The sequence below is a fragment of the Epinephelus moara genome, chromosome 15, assembly GCF_006386435.1.
Source record: "Epinephelus moara isolate mb chromosome 15, YSFRI_EMoa_1.0, whole genome shotgun sequence".
In the NCBI taxonomy this organism is placed as follows: Eukaryota; Metazoa; Chordata; class Actinopteri; order Perciformes; family Serranidae; genus Epinephelus; species Epinephelus moara.
In genome coordinates this window covers 3,552,774-3,567,268 of record NC_065520.1, presented here as the reverse complement: position 1 = coordinate 3,567,268, position 14,495 = coordinate 3,552,774, and the positions used below count along the sequence as shown (strand labels likewise).

The following is a 14,495-nucleotide window of genomic DNA, read 5'->3' as shown; positions in this document are numbered from 1 at the left end:
CATGGACTTTCCACATCTTGATACGATGTGCAAGGTACCCTGGGTGCGTTGGTTGTTGGCGGACTCCGGGGTTTTTTCGGACCCAATTGTATTGCGGAGTTTTGCACAGCAGCGACCGGATCTTTGCTCTCAAACCACAAAAAAATGTGATGGCACAACAGTCTCCTTCAGTACATTATTCTATGCTTTCTTTTGATTTTCACATTGGCTAGTCATCCTGTTTAATTTGTCTTCTGATTAAATCGGAACCCTTGAAACAAGTTGTGGGAAGCCTCTGCAAGTAATTGGTTGCTGGCAGACACTCTGTGCTGCAATAAAATGGTTAATCAGCAGTGCCGTGCACTGTAGAGCCGATGCGCTGCTGGTTCTGCTGGCCTGAATAGAATATAATGTCTATAGCCTTACTGTTGTGTACAGCCTTTATAGACTGAGCTGAGTAGTGATGCGCGGGTCGACCCGTAACCCGCGGAACCCGCAAATGGACCTGCAGCAGTGATCGTCTGTTAAATCAGTCTGTAAATGATATTTTGACATTATTGGCTATTACTGTCATGGCATCCGAAGGTACTGATGCGTTGAGCAGGTGACAGTCCGCGGTCGTTTTCAAAACACACTTGTGTCACTCCAAAAGAAACTTGTTGAAACTTTAAACAATAATTTATTGTACAAAACGGGGGAAACAAACGTTGACAAAAACGGTTCCATAATTCATATTAAATTCAAAAGATAACGAAAAAACAGCTACAAGTTAGATGGAATAGTGATAAAGTGGTAAAACTTGGCAGTGATCCACAGCCTCAGATGGATTTTCACATTTTTAACAATGCAATTTAAAAGTTTTGATTTTTATTGATAACCTACATTTACCAACAACAAAAAGACTACATTTAGCACCAAAAAAATATGTAAAAAAAAAAACAAAACAAAAAAATAGATTACCAAATTTTCATAACGAATACCTACCCATAGAAACGAATATTCGAATAACCGAATATTTGGGTACAGCCCTAGAGGAGTTCGTGTTGCTTCCAGGACAGGACTTAAAAGCTCATGAACATAGTCAGAAGAGTAACTCCCAACTCGGGTGGTGGGACCATTCAAAGACCTCAACAATGTGACATTATGTTAGTAGTTGTAGCCTGAAACAGAAATAAGCAGCAGCCTACAGAGGTCTGAGCTCACGTCTTTCTAACTCCACAACCCCAGATTTTTTTCAAACTTGTAGTCTTCATCCCCAACTGACGCTGACTTTAATGACATTAATTCGGGTAGTTCATCATATTTTGCGCAGCTCCCTCCGGGGAACTTTATACAACCCACATATGTAGTATACTCTGTAAGCCCTGTAGGCAGTATTCATGTGTAAAATTTATGGAGCTCCCCTTTAACAAGTGATTTTTCACCTTGGAGTGGGTGGGGTTGCACCAAAAATAGGTACCCAGCATTTTCAGTGTCGACCGCAAAACTGGGTTACTTTGTGATGCAGTCAGACGAAGGAGGGTCACAGACTGTTGAGTCACAGGCAGCGTCTTTCTCTCGGCAGACGTCAGAGCTTTAATAGAATTCAGGGGATTGTTCGGCTTTAAGGCATGCAGGGCTAAAGTAAACTGCTTTTCTGTGAATTAGTTTCAAAGTCTGTCTTTCTTCTGGACTAAAAAAATATCAGAGCGATATAACCTAATAAGGACTGACCTATGGATACGTGTCAATGTGCGTCTCTTTATGTGTGTGTCAGTGGGTGTGTGCGTGACCTGAATTGCGTCAAGACTCAGCAGAGTCCTCCAGCTGTCAGTGGGCCCTCTCCTTCACACGCTGCTGTAAATCTCCCAGTCAGCCCTCTTTTCTTTCACCTTTATTTACCCAGGTGTGTGTGTCTCTGTGCATGTGTGTGGCATGAAAGTCAATGTTGAGTGCTTTACAATTACTCTTTCACACACTATAAACTCCCCTTATGGCAGTTCAGACATGCTGAATTGGTGTGAGTTGTTGGAGAAGGGAAAATTAGGTTTTTCCCTAGCACTCAAAGAGATTCAGTTTGCTGTCATATGATAAAGAGGACCGTCAAATCCTGACGTTTACGAAGCTGGAAGCGGCAAATTCTCGGAATATAATTTCTAAGATTAAAGTGGTAAATTTACGAGAAAAACACTGAGTATCCTCTCAGATTAAAGTGGTAAATACACAAGAAAAAACTGAGGTCTTGTGTGAGATTAAAGTATTACATTTACAAGATTAAACTTGGGTATTCTTTCAGAATTTAAGTGGTACATTTAAAATTTCATTACCAGGAAGTCAGGTGATGTAATATAAAGAGCAACAAAGTCTATGTTGGGAGGAAGTCAAGGTGAATGAACTGGTCAAAAACAGAATTAAGGTGTCCATATGAGTCAATATTGGCTTCTAATTATTAGACTTATTTGACCTATTATTTTCAGTTGTTAGGATGTACACAGATGCTTCACACTGTGTACATAAACTTTAGCAGAATAGCTGAATAGGCCCGTTCGTGTTCACGGCATGGATGCCCATGGAGGACGTCCATCTGATGGTAAGGTAACATACTGGATGCAAATTTGTGTTCCCTACGATAGCGAAGGCATGATCTGCCCTACTCTCACTCTTATTGGCTAGTACTTGCTTCCATCTTTGGTTCGGTTGTTAGGTTGAGGCAAGAGGAGTGAGACTGGTTAGGGTCAGGGTACAAAAGTCAGGGTCAAGTAGAGTAAATCAGACAGTAAGTAAAGGCGGATGTGTGTCAGCTTTGATTTTGGAAGTATTTTTGAACCATAACGAAACGTCTTGATTGAAAGTTCATAACTATCAAAGTCCTTTGCTCGTCCCAGCTTATGTACACAGTGTGCTGCAGCTTTATGCGTCCTAAAAACTTGCGTCCTAAAAAATGTTAACCAAGTCTAAAAATAATAAGCCAACGTTGACTTGCATGGACCCAAACCCCAGTGGCCCTAGTTAAAAGCCCTGTGCTTGACCTCCTGCATGGACTTCATTACTCTTTATTATAAGTCACCTGACTTTCTGAAGTAAATTTGTGAGTTTTTTCCTCATGAATTTGTCACTTTAAACACAGAGAATATCCAGGTTTTGCTCTCATAAAGACAGAGAGATTTGTAGATTAAATATGCAGTGCAGAACAGTACAGATGGTACAGGTTTCAGAGCTAGTTATGTAGAGGACAGAGGAAATGATTCAGCAAGGAGAAAACGATACTTCTTTATGAAACATGGGTTTCCCAGCCTACAGTGGAATATGGGAAGTGACTCAGCTGTTCTGACTGCAGCTTCATGAAAAGGGGCGAACACCTACGCAAAACAATTGCCTCAAAGTAAAAAAAAATACTGGATACAATTACAATAAGCTCAAATAGATGGTGGACTTTACTTGCTTGAAACAGCAAATTAAACCTTGCACAGTGAAAGTAACAATAACAAATGGCGTGTGAGGATTTGCAAAGCGCTGTAGAGGTGTATAAAAACTTGCTGCATGCTTTTTGTATGTGACTAGGAGATCATGATATGTCACAGAGGGCCAAAAGTATGTAGGATTTTATTCTTACACCTTCACTCTTGCACTCAGTGGCACATAGCTGTCAATCCTTGTTATTCTGTAGTAATTATAGCCTGTACTGCTCCGTCTGTGTATCTATTACAGCAGCCACAAAGCTCTGCACAGTACAGTGTGGAGTGATTTCTGGATTTGATGTACCATTTTGCATTTTCCCACAATTTTAAGAGGAGATTCCAGTAAAGATACAAGCTATTCACACAGTATTTCCACTCTTAGTAGAGCTCCGAAGATGAGCAATCACAGGGAGGACTCACTGGAGTGAGGGAGTTTCTTTATCAGAGGAGAAAATGTCTGCAGATGCAGACAAAAAGAACCTCTGAATTACAAGGATTTGGTAGTGCTATGGATTTCACTGTGCATGGAAGGTATTTATGGCTGATCTCAACCTCAGAAGAGCCGTGATTTTTTTTATTTCCCACTCAAATAATCAATGCAATACCCTAGAAACAGTATCTTGCAGCCTTAATTAATTTAATTTCCCAAATGATCTTGCCAGCAGACTAAACAGCAATAAAGTATACAATAGAGGACTTAAGTGTTGTCCTAATCACAGATGGCACATACACCCACATTATGGACAGTATAGTCTTAATGAGCAACCATGTTGTTTTGTTAATACACTGCCTTAAAACCTACACTGTATATTTCTCTCTGTATTAAAGGAATATTTCACTTCCCAAATGAGCATTTGTATATTAATTACTCACCCCATGTTTCGCTGAATTTGTGAAGAAAACATTGCTTTTCTCACATGCCTCCATGATAAATGAAGAATACAAATCCTTGATGAGGTAAAGTCATAGGGATCCATGTTTAACAACACCAAAACTCTATCAAAACATTTGTTTACAAATTCTCACACAACTTGCACAGTATAATCCAAGTCTTATTTATCTACTTTAACCTTAGTATTTAAACTGAAAGTGAAACTTATCTCTTCAAAGCCAGACTCCATTGACAAAAACAGTAATTTTACCTTGCTGAACACAGGAGCTTCTGGTTTACCGCTGTCTCAATCTGTACTTTGTTTGTGTTTTTGTGTGACTTTAGTGAATCCAAACTAACCCTTAAAAACACCACAGTACCATGATAACACAAACAAACTAATTGATGAAGGCGATGTTAGACCAGCAACTCCCATGTTCAGTGAGGTAAAATTATTGTTTTTGTCAATGGAGTGTGGCTTTGAACACAGCAGAGGTAAGTTTTCCTTTCAGTTTAGTTTTGAAACTTCACGGGTGAAAGTCAGTGATTGTTGGATCCATCTACCACCCCTTCTACCCAGCTGACTTTTCCTCCCCTTAACTTACGCTTTTGTCCGGCCGCAGTTCCCACAATGCCATCAGGTACCATTACGAACTGATAGTGCCCAGCCACATATCATGCTGACATGAAAGGACAGCTTTTCACATCAGTGTCTGATGCAGAATTCACTGCCCAAACGCCGGTATTTGACAAATTTGGAATGAGACTGGGTTGTGTAAACAGATGTTTTGATATAGTTTTGCTGTTGTTAAACATGGAGCCCAATGAATTTTCTCTGTTTTTGGATTATTTTGTTCACCAAAAGGCATGCAAAAAAAAAAGTTTCTTCAGGAATTCAACGTAACATGGGATGAGTAATTGATATAGAAATGGTCATTTAGGAGGTTAAGTATTCCTTTAATATTATACTGTTTATCTCTATGAGCAAACACATCTATTAAAGGGCATTCCCCTGATGGATGAGGTTTACAGCTTGTTGTTGTGATACATTTCATTGCCAGCTATGTCAAGAGCATTTTAAAAGCTACACGAGGTAAGTATGTATGAAATGAATTGTGTGTTTGTATTGAAAATTCAGTCAAAGAAACAAGTCAAAGCACATAAACCTGAGCTCAAACACTTTATATGTAGGAGGGTTCCTATGGGTTTGTTTGGATGAAGGGAAATTGAAAAAGCAGCTTTAACACACATTATTGCCAAGTCCAGATATTTCACAGTGTCAGTCCTGGGCTGTTCTGAAGCATGCAGTAACTTTACACTGGTCACTAATCACAAACATCACAAAATTAACCTCACTGACAGCTCTGAGAGCGGCACGACAGAAAGTGCAGGCCCAGAAGTTTCCAGCTAGCCATCTCTCATCACTTGCAGATGGTTGTGAGAGGGTGTGTGTGTGTGTATGATTTGGAAGACGTGTATATGCACATGTGTGAGTATCCTGTTACTTTACTCTGATCCTGTTCATTCACTACCATATTCAGTCATGTAGATTGTTTACTTCAAGGGCTTTTGAATTGATTTTAAGACAAGAGACAGGGGAGATGGTTAAGTGGGGAATAATATGTTCAAATAAATCAAAGTTAGAAAGCTTTATCGTAGATTACCCTGGAGTCTGGACCAATGTGAATTTAATAAAAAGCTGTCTTTTCACTCCAAAATGGATCATTGGGGGAATAATAAAGTTTAGATTTAGAGTTCATTTTTGACCTTGGACATGATTGATCCAAGCAGTGGCTGTTCTGCAATATGATCATATTGCATGATATTTCTCAGCAGATGAAGACAACCAGGGCAAGGAAGATTAGTCAAAGCTCTCAAACAACTACTGGTGAGACTTTGTCATTGTTATGTCTCTGTACTTTGCCTTTGTTTTCTAATTTTGATGTGGAAAATCACAGCAGCTGTTTTAAATTTATCCTGAGCTGTCCACCCAAGCTGGTTTGTGAATTAATCAGAAATGAGAGATGATGCCGTGCAGCTGCAGATTCACCCTGCATCATCACTGTTATCATACAGTACAGAGTCAGTGAGTTACATCATTATCTAAACAAGTGGTTACCTGTTGTGAACTGGGGTCAGTCAATGGCGAGATGACTTCACCTCTGCATGGTTCTAAAGGTAAAGTAAAGGAAAAAAATCACTGTTTTGTTGAACTGGTCACAACTGGCAGACAGACAAACACATTCTCACTCCCATGTGGTCAAATTACAGTGCTTGGTCAGTGGCACTACACATCAAACTATGACCCTTTAGGGGAGCACACATTAGCTCACCTGGCGCCCCCCACGTAAAAAGGCTTTGTCCTTGCTGCAGCAGTCACAAGGTTTGATTTCACCCTACGCCCTTTTGCTGCATGTCATCCTCCCTCTTTCTCCCCCTTTCACGCTACAACAACCATCCTATCATTAAAGGCAAAAAAAAGCCCTAAAAATATCTTTAAAAAAAAAAAAAAAAAAAAGACCCTCCAGGTACCCCTCTAGTGTCAGTTTGGGACACTCAGGGGGTGCCATGTCATAATTCCGACATTCCATTATTCCGAAAATTACCCATTGTTCCGAAATCTCAATGTTTCGACATCCCATTGGTCCGACCATATTAAACCCATTGTTCCAAAGTCCTGTTGTTCCGAAATCTCAATGTTGCAATGCAAAAAGTTGAAAAAGCAAGCAGCAAGGGAAAGCAGCAAGAGACCATGTTGTCGTGTTGTTTACTGTTGCCATGACGACAACGGTCGCCCTGTTTTGAGGAAGTAAAAACGATGTTGAAAGTTATAATTTTAACCCAAACCATGATCTTTTCCTAACCTTAACCAAGTAGTATCTTTTCCTAACCTTAACCAAGTAGTTCTTGTGCCTAAACCTAACCAGACCTTAACCATGAAACATTGACAACAATGAACAATAAAAAATTAGATTTCGGAACAACAGGACTTCGTAACAATGGGTTCAATATGGTCGGAACAATGGGATGTGGAAACATTGAGATTTCGGAACAATGGGTCATTTTCGGAACAATGGGATGTCGGAATAATGGGATGTCGGAATTATGAGCGGACCCCGCTCAGGGACAGCGTGTTAACATCTGCTCGTTACATGCATTGTGTCTTCTCCTGTTTTCACAGGAAATGTACATTTTCTGACCATCAAATGCATATAGTCTTTTTCAAAATAAAAGAATGAAGGTAAAATACTTTGTTTTGAATGTACTTCCTGAGGTTAAGCCAACAAAAGTATGCCAAGATTTTGAAAAAACATCATGGTTTGGCTTAAAATAAGTATGATTGTTGCCAACGTGATGTAATTTCCCATGGTATACATCACATACGTTACATAAGGAACATCACTAGCAGAGTATGAAGAATATTCTTCTTGAACTAAAGTCATAGGGGTCCACGTTTAACAACAGAAACTATATCAAAACACCAGTTTACAAACTTTCACACAACTTCACAAATTCAACGCAACACTGGGTTAGTAATTGACATTCATATGATCATTTTTTGGGGATGAAGTATTCCTTTAAGGGGTCATGAGTCAAAAATGTTGGGAACCAGTTTGATGTTTTACAGGCCGAAATCTTGCAGTAAAAACTCTAAAAATCTTATGTAACCTGGTTTTGTGCATTAAATCAACAACATTATTATAAAGACAGTGATTCTCATATGCAACACGATTTGTTTGTTTATTAAAGTAAGACACAAACACTTTCAAAGCCATCTCTCCATACTGAGCTGCAGTAAATGACATCATTTCTTTTGTTTGTCTCCCTCTCTAATGGCACTAACCCATTTTCCATTAGTCTCTCTGTAAGCCAGGACACCTGTCTCTGTCCAATCCTCGCTCTGTCTCCCATCCACAGTCACCACGGTGCTGTTTTATCAGTCCCTTTACGACCTGTCTGCTCTGCCTGTTCAGTACACTACATGTCTGAGCAGCTGTAAATGGCCTTTTTGGGACACTTCTCTGAGCGCTGGAGAGCTTTTACAGGACACAATAGCCATTGTGGATTTGTTATGTGTCGCTGCATGTGTGTGCGCAGGCTTTCAGAAAGAGTGTGTGATGGTCTGAATGATGTCTGAGAGGATTTTGATGTCAGTGAAAGTGGGGTTTGAGGGTGTTTGTGCATGTGCCTGTGCTGCAAAGGAGGGATTTGGTGTCATTTGGGGTTTTTACTCAAAACATCTGAAATAATGTACAAGAGGAAAAGAAAAACGTCCCATTGTCCCTTTATTTAAGTAATTTATATGAACTGAGCGATGTGTGTTAGCTAGTTACTGTTACTATGGCTGTGTGGCACATAATCACTTCTCGTATACATCCATTTTCAGTGACGATACAATAAAACAATGAGTCCTCTGTTTCTGACTTGACAGGCCTCCTATGCCTAGTTACGGTTGCTAAGGCAGGATTGGACAATAACTGGACAGGAGAGCGGTTTTCGGACTTCATCTCTATTCGCATGGGACCAGTATTACCTGGAGATCTCTAGTGATTTGTAATAATTGCTAAAGTTGTCTGTGATCTAAGCTGCCATGGTTATTTGTCAAGCCAATATTCTACTGCAAATTACCTACCACATTTCACCAAACACAGAGGTCATGTGATAATAACAGTCATGCGTGAATCGGCATCTTGGTCATTCGGAGTTGTTGTTTTTTCGAACTTTCTTCAAATTTGACACAAACGTCCACTTAGATTCAACGATGAATTGATTAGATTTTAATGGTCAAAGGTCAAGGTCACTATGACCTTCTATCCATCTCTTTTTCATGAACGTGATATCTCAAGAATACCTTCAGGGAATTTTCTCAAATTTGGCACAAACATCCCCTTGGACTCAACACGCACCCTGAATGAACTGATTAGAATATGGTGGTAGAAGATCAAAGGTCACTGTGACCTCGCAAAACATGTTGTGGCCATAACTCAAGAATTTCTTCATTATGACAAAATTGCTACCAAATGCCTTAAAGGTTAAAATCATGAAATTATTACTTAATATCCAAAAGGTCAAAAGTCAACTTCACTCTGACATCATAATGCTCTGCAAAAACACTGTTCTGGCCATAAGTTAAGGCCGTAACATTTGGTCAGATACTAAATTGGTGACTCTAGTCACGGGTGACCTTGAAACTGTGCTGACTGTATAAATGCTCTGTACCGCCAAGGGGAAAATGTGTTAAGCATCTACATTTTAGAACATGCAGCTTCTTTGCAGCAACATCCATATTTGAAGCATCGTCAACTGTCATGGTTACACTGTAATTTTTATTATTCAAAGACTTTTATTGATTTTAACTGCACTGCAACGTTATCAAACTCCATTTGAAATCACTTGTCTACAATTTTGCTATTTTTAAAGTTGTTTTTTTTAATTGTAAATCATTTAGAATTAATTTTACCTTTAATATCTTTTTTTGTCTTTATTGTTTTATTGTAAATCTGCATCCTTTATTATGTTTTATGTTTTGCTGCTCTGTAAAGCACTTTGAATTGCACTGGTGTATGAAATGTGCTGTACAAATAAAGCTTGCCTTAACTGTCCCTACAACATGACTTTTGTGTGTTTTGTTTTGTTTTTTGTCTGTACCTTTTTTCTGCTATTTTTTTCAGCCCAGAATCACGTAGGCTGTGTTGGCAATTTTTAATAAACATATTGACAGCATTTTGGGTGCAAATTCAGGAGACTTATCTCACTACACACCATGGTGACCCATTCACAGAGGGAGCAAGCTCAGATCCATCAGAGGAGAGTGAAGCGATACTGTCAGAGTTCTGTTGTCTGACTTCTGTGGTGGTCATTGAAGCAGGGAAGCCTTTCCCAAGCATTTATTTTTACCCAAGCAGAGCCTTGACATCATATCTGAGAGTTAATGTCAGCAAATTAGAGTAAAACACAGACTTATCTTGTGAAAATGCGACGCTTAAAACACAGACGTGAGGGAGAATTTTCAAATCACATGAAGTCCCTTGGTGACACTAGTTCTGTCGGACTAAGGCTGTAGTGTGGTCTTTTATATATCTCGATACAAAAATACATTCTACTTCATCTATAAGGACAAAACAAGTTTACAGTTACAGCAAAGTCACAGTGGACCACCTGCTCAACATTTCCTCCCAGTGAAAAAATAGACACATGGTAGAAAGAGACACTTACACCAAACAGGAATTGTCGGTATGAAGGAGATAAGAAAAATCATTTCAAATTAGATTTTTATAGAGGAATGATTTGTTAGCTGCAATATAAAACCATGTAAATGTTTTCCACTTGGTCATTGCCAAGTCAGTGTCATAACGCACCAGTTTATTTCACACACACACTCTCTGACCTCTTCCTCCTTCCTCTCTCCCTCTGCATTATGGGAGCGGGCTGTTTAAAACCAGAGGTATTTACGACTCAGCACTCTCCTCTAGAGTTCCTGGAGCTCCACAAACATGTGGGACTGTGACACCGGCAGCTCAGGTTAAAGATAGACAGGCTATCTGGCTATTTTGTATCTGGGTCCATGTGTCTGTCTGTCTGTCTGCACACTTGCCTATCTGTCTATCTGTCTGTCTGTCTGTCTGTCTTGTGCAGTTAAAGCAGGACTGAAGAGAGAACTGGGACTGTGAAACATTGCGTTAAGAAAGAAAATCAAACACACAGCAGCTTCTTGTCTAGAATTAGATGGTGACTGCATTCCTGTTAATACATGTAGTGTATCTGCACTATGTGTGACTTCTGCAGGGGTGAAACAGATATCTATCTAACTATCACCAAAGTGTACTGTATTTGATTCTATAGCTGTAGTTGTATAAAGCGGAGCAAATTTAAAGTAATAATTATATTCTGTTGAGATGTGTGATCTGTACAAAGGTTTTTTTAAATGCTCATATTTTATGAGAAGATCATATTTTTCTTGCATTTTTTTTTGCTTGCAAATATTTTATATATTTTTTAATTTTATCTTATTTTATTTAATTGTAAAATAGTCAGTCGTCTGTAACAAAATGATTTGCTTATTCTACACAAACTAGAAAAATCACGAATAAACTACATGTTAAAAAAATTCAATTAAATGAATAATTTCTTATTTCTTTGACATTTTTGTCATATACAGGTATGCAATGATGATTGTTGGGTAACATGTATGTTGATGTTGCCTCATGTCAAGTCTCTATTTGATCATGTGACAAGATGACACCATACAGTATCTAGTTGAGGTGCAAAATCTGTCAAGACTGCCAAGCTGAGCACATCTTCAAGTCCACCAAGCTGTCATGCCTTTTAAACATAGGAGCAGCAGTAAGAAAGGAAAAAAGAGAAACGAACAGGAAGTAGTAGTAGCAAAGCTCACTAAGTTATATTCCTATGGCTCCAACATATTTACCTGTGCTTTAAAAGGATCTGTCGCCATCTCGTGGTCAAAAGGAGGAATTAGCTGATTTTGACCCACAGGTGAAAGCAATCATTCGGTGATTTTCGAAAGCACAGCCACTCCACCTGTGTGAACAAGACACCAGAAGATCTGTATTAAAGCGTTTTTGTTGCACTTTGTTTTGGAAAACCTAAGACATGTCGGACAGGTGTTTGACTTTGAAGGACATCCGTCTTCCAGGGAATTTTATCCCAACTGGTCGACAGCTCCACAGGACTCCTCCATTGATGACTGCAACCAAACACCTGGATTTTTCTAATGAAGATTCAAATGAGGATCAGGAGGAACCGCAGCAGAATATGGAGGTATAAGAATTGTTTCTCTGCCTCTCTTTACCAAACAGTATCTTCCAGGACATATACTCAAATCATTTTTTCTTGATAGCCAGATAGTCGAGATCAAAATGGCGATCACCGAAACACAATGTTTGAATTCAACCCAAACCCAGGTACCAAATGATTTAAACAGCACTTGTGTTACTGTATGATTGTGTGTGATTAGAGAATAAAAGCATCTTAAAGACATACTGTACATTTAGATCTAAACAGATCTCAGGTGTTCTTGTTTTGATTCTTTTTTTTTGCCATTTTGCTCAAACCTTTCAGATGACTCTAGCTCCATGCTGAAGGGTATGAAAGGGTATAAGGCGACACCAGATGACTTGGAGTTTATTAAAAAGATGAAAGCAGAGAAAATTAACAAAGAACTGCAGGTAATACAATCATTGGTGTATAGATGTATAGAGAAGGCAGTGTATGAGAAGGCAGTGTGCTGATGCAGTGGGATATTTTGGCTGTCCTCAGGGTGAACTGGAGGAGCTGCAGAAGTTGTTGCAAAAGGAAAAGATGCATTTGAAGCAGACATGTGTTTGCAGGGACACGCACCTGATTGAACTCAAAAAGGTGAGCTCTTAGTAACTTCAGCTTGATTTATAAAAGTACCACAACTCAAGGTTAACAAAGGTTTTTATCAAAAAGCAGCCACTTGATGATTACTTGTAGTTCTGTTTCTTTTTACCATCACAATAACCATGGGTGAATTGTAAGACAGTGGGCCCCTGGGCACAGACATGCAAAAGGCCCCACCACCTCTCATACACAGGAGCCAGACACACAGATTTGTGGTGGTTTAGTTTCCTTTTGTGGTCAAAACAAACCTTTTGTGTCTGGTTTTGGACATTTAGTGTCGTTTTGGTAATTTTGTGTCTCTTTATTGTTTTGCTTCTCTCTGTATGTGTTTTATATCTCTTTGTGGTCGTATTGACTCTTTTGTAGTTTTGAGTTTCTTATGATGATTTTGTGTCTCTGTAGTTTTTAAGTCTGTGGTTGTTGTCCTCTTGTAGTCATTTTGCATCTCTCTGTAGTTTTTTTTTATGTCTCTTTGTAGTTTATTTGTGTCAATTCATAGTTAGTGGTACAAGTAAACATTCCACCTCAAAAGTTGGATATGGTCAAATATGTAAGACTTGCCATGGTATGAACAGTAGTTACAAAACCAGCCACAACTCAGCCCTGAGCAGTGTGACCGTCATCTACTGACCAATCAACAGACTGCAGTTTTCACAGCTCCACCTTTTAGTACCAGATCTGTGTGCTAGGTACCCCAACAGAAGGGTGATCAAAAATTGGGATGGTACGGAATGGTTCCATTGGTTCCATCTACAACTTTCCACAGTGGAAACAGAAAAAAAGTGTACCGAACTGAACCGTACTGCTTGGTTGAAATGAGTCTTTTGTGTCTCTTTGTGTTCATTTTGAAGCTCTGAAGTTGTTTTGTGTCTCCATGCAGTCATTTTGAGTTTTTTTTTTTTTTTGTAGTTTTGTGTCCCTGTGGAAATTGTGTCTCTTTTGTAGTTGTTTTGAGTCAGTCTTTTTTTTTTTTTTTTTTTTTTTTTTACTGTGTTTGTAGTCATTTTGCTTCCCTTGTTTTGTGTCTCTGTAGTTATTTTGTTGTTCTTTGTAGTTTAGCATGTTTTTGTCGTCTTGTGTCTTTGTGGGATTTTTGTCTCTTTGAAGTCCTTTTGCTTCATTTTGTAGTTGGGTTTCTTTGTGGTCATTGTGTCTGTTTGTTCTATTTTTGTGGTCTTCTTGTTTCTCTTTGTGGCCATTTTATATTTCTTTGTCGTCATTGTGAGTCTCTTCCTCGTCAATTTACGTGTGTTGATGCTCTGGAACATTTTTAAGGCTAAGACCAGCCAACCCCTGACACTTTGGGCCCGTGGGCCTGTACCTGGTAGGCCCGTCCAGTAATCCATCCATGGCAATAATTTATCTGAATGTTCAAGCATGTGTCTGGTACAGACATTCTTACTAGCATTTTATATTGCCTCAGAATAGCATTGTTTTCCAAAAGATGTCTTTGCCTTCAAGGTCAGTGATTGTAAATGTGAAGTTGAGGATGATGGATCTTTTGAGAGCATTCCTCTGGCATTTACAGTCTGTTAGATAACGTTTGGTGGAAATTCACAGGCTTCAAACACAAGCCCACTGAGCCTGCAGAATAATAGAAAAACATGAAAACACAGCACATAATCACAAACGTGTGTGAGAAGTTGGAAAGAACAAACTTATCCTGCAGCTCCTGATGAACCTGTTGGTTTTTCTGTCAGTTCCCATCCTGTGAAGATGTCATTGCGTGGGCAAAGGTAATTAAAATGACATCGCTGTCGACAGACTTGACAGAAAAAGATGGAAAGTCTCTCCTGGCCATGGTGACACCAGAAAACATCCAG

General features: G+C 39.2%; 1 protein-coding gene across 1 annotated transcript in view; it reads left to right on the top strand.

Annotated features, from left to right (window-relative positions):
- Positions 1–9,988, top strand: part of LOC126401623 (epithelial cell-transforming sequence 2 oncogene-like) — a 141,952-nt gene extending 131,964 nt beyond the window's left edge. Inside the window, exon 22 of the mRNA XM_050062960.1 lies at positions 8,720–9,988. The gene's annotated coding sequence lies outside the window, so the exon portion shown is untranslated. The remainder of the gene's footprint in view (positions 1–8,719) is intronic.
- The last annotated feature ends 4,507 nt before the right edge of the window (positions 9,989–14,495 follow it).